Source organism: Silurus aristotelis (genome assembly GCF_946808225.1).
Source record: "Silurus aristotelis genome assembly, chromosome: 4".
NCBI classification, from domain to species: domain Eukaryota; kingdom Metazoa; phylum Chordata; class Actinopteri; order Siluriformes; family Siluridae; genus Silurus; species Silurus aristotelis.
Genome location: NC_139577.1, coordinates 28,926,286 through 28,937,234, shown reverse-complemented (window position 1 = coordinate 28,937,234; position 10,949 = coordinate 28,926,286). Strand labels below are relative to the sequence as shown.

Here is a 10,949-nt window from a genome sequence, read left to right as displayed (position 1 = left end):
TACACGAGTTATACTGAAACAATTAGAACAATGTTGTTGTTGCACATGTATCATCACCTGTTTATTTTCTAACCTTCGAAAAGATTTATACATCATAAACAAATTGTATTTAATTTATAATACATATAATATTATATAATATAATATAACATATAACACATATAATACAATATATTATCATTTTATAATACAGATTCAAACATTTTTCTTACATTAATTCTACATTTACACAAATTCAGTTTAATAGAATTTTAATTTAATAATTCTAATATATTTTTAAACTTTGATGTTTTTACCCATTTTTATTATTTTTCTTTTAACAAAAAACAAATATATGTTATATGTTATGTTGTTTTGTTTTCTGTGTGTTGTGTGTTATTGTTATGTTATTTGATGTTATATAATGTTATGTTAATTTTATGTTGTGTTGTGCTGTGCTGTGTTATGTTATATGTTATGTTGTTGTGTGTTATGTTATGTTATGTTATGTTAATTTTATGTTATGTTGTGTTGTGCTGTGGTTTGTTATGTTATATGTTATGTTGTGTGTTGTGTGTTATGTTATGTTATGTTATGTTAATTTTATGTTATGTTGTGTTGTGCTGTGTTTTGTTATGTTATAGGTTATGTTGTTTTGTGTTGTGTGTTTGTGTTTATGTTATAAAATGTTATGTTATATAAGTTGGTTATGTTATGTTGTTATGTTATATAAATGGGTTATGTTGTGTTGTTATGTTATGTTATATGTTATGTTACGTTATGTTATATGTTATGTTGTATGTTATGTGTTATATGTTATGTTATGTTATGTTATGTTATGTTATGTTGTATGTTATGTTATGTTATGTTATGTTATATGTTATGTTTTGATATGTTATGTTATGTTATGTTATGTTATGTTATGTTATGTTATGTTATGTTATGTTATGTTATGTTATGTTGTTATGTTATGTTATATTATGTTATGTTATGTTATATGTTATGTTTTGATATGTTATGTTATGCTATGCTATGCTATGGTATGTTATATGTTATATGGTAAATGTTATGTTATGTTGTATGTTGTTATGTTATGTTATGTTATATGTTATGTTATGTTATGTTATGTTATATGTTATGTTATGTTATGTTGTATGTTATGTTATATTATGTTATATGTTATGTTATGTTGTATGCTATGTTATGTTATATGTTATGTTATATGTTATGTTATGTTGTATGTTGTTATGTTATGTTATGTTATGTTATGTTATGTTATGTTATGTTATGTTATGCTATGTTATGTTGTATGTTATGTTATGTTCTATTATGTTATGTTATGTTATGTTATGTTATGTTGTATGTTATGTTATGTTATGTTATGTTGTATGTTGTATGTTGTTATGTTATGTTATATGTTATGTTATGTTATATGTTATGTCATGTTATGTTGTATGTTATGTTATATTATGTTATATGTTATGTTATGTTGTATGTTATGTTATGTTATGTTATATGTTATGTTATATGTTATGTTATGTTATGTTATGTTATGTTATGCTATGTTATGTTGTATGTTATGTTATGTTATATTATGTTATGTTATGTTATGTTATGTTGTATGTTATGTTATGTTATGTTATGTTATGTTATGTTATGTTATGTTATGTTATGTTATATGTTATATGTTATGTTATGTTATGTTGTATGTTATGTTATGTTATGTTATGTTATATTATGTTATGTTATGTTATGTTATATGTTATGTTTTGATATGTTATGTTATGTTATATGTTATGTTGTATGTTATGTTATGTTATGTTATGTTATATGTTATGTTATGTTGTATGTTATGTTATATGTTATGTTATATGTTATATGTTATGTTTTATGTTATGTTATGTTATGTTATGTTATATGTTATGTTATGTTATGTTATATGTTATGTTATATGTTATATGTTTTGTTATGTTATGTTATATGTTATGTTATATGTTATATTATGTTATGTTATGTTATGTTATATGTTATGTTTTGATATGTTATGTTATGTTATATGTTATGTTGTATGTTATGTTATGTTATGTTATGTTATGTTATATGTTATGTTATGTTGTATGTTATGTTATATGTTATGTTATATGTTATATGTTATGTTTTATGTTATGTTATGTTATGTTATGTTATATGTTATGTTATGTTATGTTATATGTTATGTTATATGTTATATGTTTTGTTATGTTATGTTATATGTTATGTTATATGTTATGTTATATGTTATGTTATGTTGTATGTTATGTTATGTTATGTTATGTTATGTTATATGTTATGTTTTGATATGTTATGTTATGTTATATGTTATGTTATGTTGTATGTTATGTTATGTTATGTTATGTTATATGTTATGTTATGTTGTATGTTATGTTATATGTTATGTTATATGTTATGTTATGTTATATGTTATGTTATGTTATGTTATGTTATGTTATGTTATGTTATGTTATATATTATGTTATATGTTATGTTATGTTATATGTTATATGTTATATGTTATGTTATGTTATATGTTATGTTATATGTTATGTTATGTTATGTTATGTTATGTTATATGTTATGCTATGTTATATGTTATGTTATGTTATGTTATATGCTATGTTATATGTTATGTTATGTTATGTTATATGTTATGTTATATGTTATGTTATGTTATGTTATGTTATGTTATGTTATATGTTATGTTGTTGTGTGTTATGTTATGTTATGTTATGTTAATTTTATGTTATGTTGTGTTGTGCTGTGGTTTGTTATGTTATATGTTATGTTGTGTGTTATGTTATGTTATGTTAATTTTATGTTATGTTGTGTTGTGCTGTGTTTTGTTATGTTATAGGTTATGTTGTTTTGTGTTGTGTGTTTGTGTTTATGTTATAAAATGTTATGTTATATAAGTTGGTTATGGTATGTTGTTATGTTATATAAATGGGTTATGTTGTGTTGTTATGTTATGTTATATGTTATGTTACGTTATGTTATATGTTATGTTGTATGTTATGTGTTATATGTTATGTTATGTTATGTTATGTTATGTTATGTTATGTTATGTTATGTTATGTTGTATGTTATGTTATGTTATGTTATGTTATATGTTATGTTTTGATATGTTATGTTATGTTATGTTATGTTATGTTATGTTATGTTATGTTATGTTATGTTATGTTATGTTGTTATGTTATGTTATATTATGTTATGTTATGTTATATGTTATGTTTTGATATGTTATGTTATGCTATGCTATGGTATGTTATGTTATATGTTATATGTTAAATGTTATGTTATGTTGTATGTTGTTATGTTATGTTATGTTATATGTTATGTTATGTTATGTTATGTTATATGTTATGTTATGTTGTATGTTATGTTATATTATGTTATATGTTATGTTATGTTATGTTGTATGCTATGTTATGTTATATGTTATGTTATATGTTATGTTATATGTTATGTTATGTTGTATGTTGTTATGTTATGTTATGTTATGTTATGTTATGTTATGTTGTATGTTATGTTATGTTCTATTATGTTATGTTATGTTATGTTGTATGTTATGTTATGTTATATTATGTTATGTTATGTTATGTTATGTTGTATGTTATGTTATGTTATGTTATATTATGTTATGTTATGTTATGTTATATGTTATATGTTATGTTATGTTGTATGTTGTTATGTTATGTTATGTTATATGTTATGTTATGTTATGTTATATGTTATGTTATGTTGTATGTTATGTTATATTATGTTATATGTTATGTTATATTATGTTGTATGCTATGTTATGTTATGTTATATGTTATGTTATATGTTATGTTATGTTGTATGTTATGTTATGTTATGTTATGTTATGTTATGTTATGCTATGTTATGTTGTATGTTATGTTATGTTATGTTCTATTATGTTATGTTATGTTATGTTGTATGTTATGTTATGTTATGTTATGTTATGTTATGTTATGTTATGTTATGTTATGTGTTATGTTATGTTGTATGTTATGTTATGTTATATTATGTTATGTTATGTTATATGTTATGTTATGTTGTATGTTGTTATGTTATGTTATATGTTATGTTATATGTTATGTTATGTTATGTTGTATGTTATGTTATATTATGTTATATGTTATGTTATGTTATGTTGTATGTTATGTTATGTTATGTTATGTTATGTTATATGTTATGTTATGTGTTATGTTATGTTGTATGTTATGTTATGTTATGTTATGTTATGTTATGTTATGTTATGTTATGTTATGCTATGTTATGTTGTATGTTATGTTATATTATGTTATGTTATGTTATGTTATGTTATGTTATGTTGTATGTTATGTTATGTTATGTTATGTTATGTTATGTTATGTTATGTTATGTTATGTTATGCTATGTTATGTTATGTTATATGTTATGTTATGTTATGTTGTATGTTATGTTATGTTATGTTATATTATGTTATGTTATATGTTATGTTTTGATATGTTATGTTATATGTTATGTTATGTTGTATGTTATGTTATGTTATGTTATGTTATATGTTATGTTATATGTTATGTTATATGTTATATGTTATGTTTTATGTTATGTTATGTTATGTTATGTTATATGTTATGTTATGTTATGTTATATGTTATGTTATATGTTGTTATATGTTATGTTATGTTATGTTATGTTATATGTTATGTTATATGTTATGTTATATGTTATGTTATATGTTATGTTATGTTATGTTGTATGTTATGTTATGTTATGTTATGTTATGTTATGTTATGTTATATGTTATGTTTTGATATGTTATGTTGTATGGTCTGTTATGTTATGTTATATGTTATGTTATATGTTATGTTATGTTGTATGTTATGTTATATGTTATGTTATATGTTATGTTATGTTATGTTATGTTATGTTATGTTATATGTTATGTTATATGTTATGTTATATGTTATATGTTATGTTATATGTTATGTTATGTTATGTTATATTATATGTTATGTTACACAGTAAAGTGTCTAAAAGGGAACATCTCTTAGCGTACGTTCGAGGTAATAAATGTAGCACTTAAAAATAAAATGTACATAATTTGTCGGTTTTGAAACCATACGTCAACTATTAAAGTCAGACCACTGCTATCGTAAGCTAACTATAGATACATATACAAAAAGAAAACGCTCGGATTAAAACAGATTGTTATTTCTGTTTGGACAGATGTATTCGCTTTCACTGCCAACAATGCTGGACTGCCAACACCGGCATGCTTGATATGTGGTGAGAAATTAGTAAAAAACTAAATATGTAGAACGAAATTCCCAAACAATGCACACAACATTTGCCGAGACGCATCCAGCTGGAGATGAATGGAAAAGAACCATTTGAGAAATGTTGCAGAAACCTGAGCAGAGCAAATTTACCTTCAAACTATGGTGGCCAAGAAGTGCAAAACACATTAACAAATCCGAAAACAAACGAACAAATCCCAAAACAAAATAACAAATCTGAAAACAAAATAACAAATCCGCAAACACATTAACAAATCCGAAAACAAATTAACAAATTAGAAAACACTAACAAATCTGAAAACAAAATAACAAATGCAAAAACAAAATAACAAATCCGAAAACAAATGAACAAATCCGGAAACACAACGACAAGTCAGACAAATCGGAAAAGGTAGGTATAGTTTGTGAATGGAAACTTACCGATTATTGGATGAGACACCTGTCATTCAAAATATACAGGTATGAAATCTTCTAACTTTTTTTCTTGTACATGTGTAAAGTTCTCCGTTGACTTTAAACTATTTATTATTTTGATTAGTGCACCTTTAAATATAAGAAAAATAACAGAAGTAAACACTGGCAAACAAGGAGAAACTGGAATGAATTTGAAGCTACTTTGAGGAAGGACAGTCATATGCAGTGATGGAGATGCTGCAGTATATCATCACATAAAGATTTAGTTTGTACACATACATTCCAACTTTCTCCTGCCACAGACTGTTTCTTCAGACGCTTTATGCTCTGATATCCATAACTGGATTTACCCAAATGTTCCCCGTCTAAGACATTTCACTGTGAAGGACATTATCTTTGGACTTGTAATGAACAATAACAAAGACGACTTTCTTGTTAAGAATATACTTCTGATGGGAAAATTTGACATACAAAATCGAAACCACCATTTTTTGCATTTTATAATGAGTTTATTTCTTTCACAAAAGCCCTCAAAGTGATTAAAAAGAAAAAATGCAATGAATTTTTTGTCCTTTATAGAAACATATGAATTACAGAATAAGCCATAGCCCTGTTTACTTTAATTAAATTATTATTATTATTATTATTATTATTATTATTATAAATTGTATTTATTTATCTTTTTCCCCTTTTCCCCCTAAATATATGTGTATATATTTGTATTTTCATGCACCTGTTCTGTGTATTGTGATGTAAATTGTACTTGTTATTGCCAAGTTGTTTGTACTTGGTTAATTGCTTAATAAAGAAAGAAAGAAAGAAAGAAAGAAAGAAAGAAAGAAAGAAAGAAAGAAAGAAAGAAAGAAAGAAAGAAAGACGGTTGTACTTCCTATATATCTTGAATGACAGGTGTCTCGTCCAATGAGCGGTAAGTTTCCATTCACTACTATACCTACCTTTTCTGGTTTGTCTGACTTGTAGTTGTGTTTTCGGATTTGTTCATTTTTTTAGTGCAACGATTCAGACAAACCGGAAAAGGTGGGTGTAGTTTGTGAATGGAAACTTAACCGTTATTGGACAAGACACCTGTCAATCAAGATATACAGCAAATACAACAGTGTTTATTTTTGTTATTTTTCTTATATTTAAAGGTGCACTAATCGAAATAAAGAGTAGTTTAAAGTCAACGGAGAACTTTACACATGTACAAGAAACAAAGTTAGAAGATTTCATACCTGTATATTTTGAATGACAGGTGTCTCATCCAATGAGCGGTAAGTTTCCATTCACAAACTATACCTACCTTTTCCGGTTTGTCTGAGTTGTTGTGTTTTTCGGATTTGTTATTTTGTTGTCGGATTTGTTAGTGTTTTCTAATGTATTAGTTTGTTTTTCGGATTTGTTATTTTGTTTACTAATTTGTTATTTTGTTTTCAGATTTGTTGTTTTGTTTTTGCATTTGTTATTTTGTTTTCGGATTTGTTCATGCGTTTTGCACTTCTCGGCCACCGTATCAAACAGTGGATAAAGTCTCTATACTTAATAGAAGTTGCTAGTTTTGCGGAAATTCAGGAGATAATAAAACAATAGGTTTGTCTCCAATAACCAGGCAACACTCCTACATCCAACCAGTGACAAAATGTATAAATTGCTACCATCCAAATACAAAAGAAATTACAACAGTGTCACCTAGTGGTTAAAATAAGTTACTTTACATCTGCATAAAACAATAAATTGTGTTAAATTCATAGAAAGATCAAATATGTTTTGCGACTCCAGGCCAGAATAATTTTGATTATTTTTTTGATTGTAAAGGTTGCAGACCCCTGGGTTAAGGCATTGGCCCTTAACCCTCAACTACTCAGTTGTAAGTCGAAAAGGGTGTCTGCCAAATGTCATAAATGTAAATGTTCAGTTTGCCATTAGAATATTAAATACATAATAAGATACAGTAACATACACACCAGAACCAGCAGCTTTTTTCAATACACCTTCAACCTACTGAACTCTACACAACACCGTTAGAACACTGTATAAACACTGTATATTTCTTCTGTACAGGTGTATATACATTGTACATATTGCATATTGTACATTTATATACCTCACACTCTCTACACATTTTGTGCCTTACATACACCTGCACTAATATTTATATTAATGTGTATCTATATATCTTACATACTGTACATCCTGCCTAATATTTCACACACGTATACATATATTATTTTTGCTTTTTGCACATTTTTTTAATGCCATAGACTTATAGCTATTTACTTGTAATTTTCAAAAGTGTCTGCACATTTTTTATATATTTTTATATATATATATATATATATATATATATATATATATACACAGTACAGACCAAAAGTTTGGACACACCTTCTCATTCAAAGAGTTTTCTTTATTTTCATGACTATGAAAATTGTAGATTCACACTGAAGGCATCAAAACTATGAATGAACACATGTGGAATTATATATGGAATTATATACATAACAAAAAAGTGTGAAACAACTGAAAAATGTCATATTGTAGGTTCTTCAAAGTAGCCACCTTTTGCTTTGATTACTGCTTTGCACACTCTTGGCATTCTCTTGATGAGCTTCAAGAGGTAGTCACCTGAAATGGTCTTCCAACAGTCTTGAAGGAGTTCCCCGAGAGATGCTTGGCACTTGTTGGCCCTTTTGCCTTCACTCTGCGGTCCAGCTCACCCCTAAACCATCTCGATTGGGTTCAGGTCCGGTGACTGTGGAGGCCAGGTCATCTGGCGCAGCACTCCATCACTCTCCTTCTTGGTCAAATAGCCCTTACACAGCCTGGAGGTGTGTTTGGGGTCATTGTGCTGTTGAAAAATAAATGATGGTCCAACTAAACGCAAACCGGATGGAATAGCATGCCGCTGCAAGATGCTGTGGTAGCCATGCTGGTTCAGTATGCCTTAAATTTTTAATAAATCCCCAACAGTGTCACCAGCAAAGCACCTCCACACCATCACACCTCCTCCTCCATGCTTCACGGTGGGAACCAGGCATGTAGAGTTCATCCGTTCACCTTTTCTGCGTCGCACAAAGACACGGTGGTTGGAACCAAAGATCTCAAATTTGGACTCATCAGACCAAAGCACAGATTTCCACTGGTCTAATGTCCATTCCTTGTGTTCTTTAGCCCAAACAAGTCTCTTCTGCTTGTTGCCTTTCTTTAGCAGTGGTTTCCTAGCAGATATTCTACCATGAAGGCCTGATTCACACAGTCTCCTCTTAACAGTTGTTGTAGAGATGTATCTGGTGCTAGAAATCTGTGTGCCATTAACCTGCGATTTCTGAGGCTGGTGACTCTTGGTCTTTCTTTCCTGGGGCGGTCCGCATGTGAGCCAGTTTCTTTGTAGCACTTGATGGTTTTTGTGACTGCACTTGGGGACACTTTCAAAGTTTTCCCAATTTTTCGGACTGACTGACCTTCATTTCTTAAAGTAATGATGGCCACTCGTTTTTCTGTACTTAGCTGATTTTTTTTTTTGCCATAATACAAATTCTAACAGTCTATTCAGTAGGACTATCAGCTGTGTATCCACCTGACTTCTGCACAACACAACTGATGGTCCCAACCCCATTTATAAGGCAAGAAATCACACTTATTAAACCTGACAGGGAACACCTGTGAAGTGAAAACCATTTCAGGTGACTACCTCTTGAAGCTCATCGAAAGAATGCCAAGAGTGTGCAAAGCAGTAATCAAAGCAAAAGGTGGCTACTTTGAAGAACCTACAATATGACATATTTTTAGTTGTTTCACACTTTTTTGTTATGTATATAATTCCATATATAATTCCACATGTGTTAATTCATAGTTTTGATGCCTTCAGTGTGAATCTACAATTTTCATAGTCATGAAAATAAAGAAAACTCTTTGAATGAGAAGGTGTGTCCAAACTTTTGGTCTGTACTGTATATATATATATATATATATATATATATATATATATATATATATATATATATATATATATATATATATATATAAATTTAAACAGTTGCTACTATTTTGACTTCTGGTAGACGCTAAATATATAAAATGTGTGTTGCGTGTGTGTGTGTGTGTGTGTGTGTGTGTGTGTGTGTGTGTGTGTGTGTGTGTGTGTGTGCGCTAATGTATGAATTTATTACACGCACACATTCATGCATACAAACATACGGACAAGAGAATTGGCACATAAAGTATGTCTTCTTTCCGAATCTGTTTCCAGAGTTGAAGCTACTCATCTTGCAGGATGTCTTTGAATGTGGGAGCTTTAGTCATTTGTTTTTGTCTTTGTCTTTTTTTTTTTTTTTTTTTTTTTTTATTAAGGGTCCTTGTGTAAACTGCACAATTAAGCCAAAGTATTTAATTCAATTGTTTATTGCTTTTAACAATGGAAATTAACTTTAGATTGACAAATAAATAGATTACAAATATGAATTTTACCTTTTTAAAATAGTCTCTACGTTTATTCCTAAAGAGAAAGCCATGTGTGTATACCATGAGGTGTATAAATAGGTAACTTACTAACAAAGAAACTAACTACTATTGTCTAATATTTAAAATTGTCATATAGTTCATGGTACGTTTATTTTGTTTCCTTGATTCACACTTTCATGGTGTTAGTGTTATTTGTGTTCCACTTCAAATCAATGTAATTCTGCACTTTGATACTAATTTCTTACCATTATGTGGAATATACTGTATTAGTCATAACAATTACTAAAACATGCCTAATGATTTTTAGATTGCAGCTCACAGTTATAAAATAGTAATATTGAGGCCTACATACATTCTACCATTTCGAGGAAGCACTATATTTGGGCTAGTTTTGTACTGTCTTTTGGCAATTGCTCCCACATGCTGTCCTGCCACTGCCTGCAATTGTTATTACCGTAATTTCCGGATTATAAAGCGCACCCATATATAAGCCACACCCACTGAATTTGACAAATATTTTTTTAACGGGTGAAATATGTTGTGCTTCCTTTAGGAGCATAGCGGTATTTTGGGAATAGCCTGCCACTCCTTCCTCCGGTATTACTGCGGGTGTGTAAGACTGAGGATTATGTCCTTATTATTTTCTGATGCTCCTTTTACAACTATTTCTCTCGGGGGCATAGTTTTGGCATCGTTGTGCGTTTAAAAATCATCCGATGGAAGTTTAATCTCCCGAAGCCGTGCAGCTCAGAACACAGGTGAGGTGCGTTT

General features: G+C 28.3%; 1 protein-coding gene across 2 annotated transcripts in view; it reads left to right on the top strand.

Moving 5' to 3' along the window:
* Positions 1 to 10,949, top strand: part of inpp4b (inositol polyphosphate-4-phosphatase type II B) — a 765,675-nt gene that overhangs the window by 672,239 nt on the left and 82,487 nt on the right. The gene's annotated exons all lie outside the window — the stretch shown is intronic.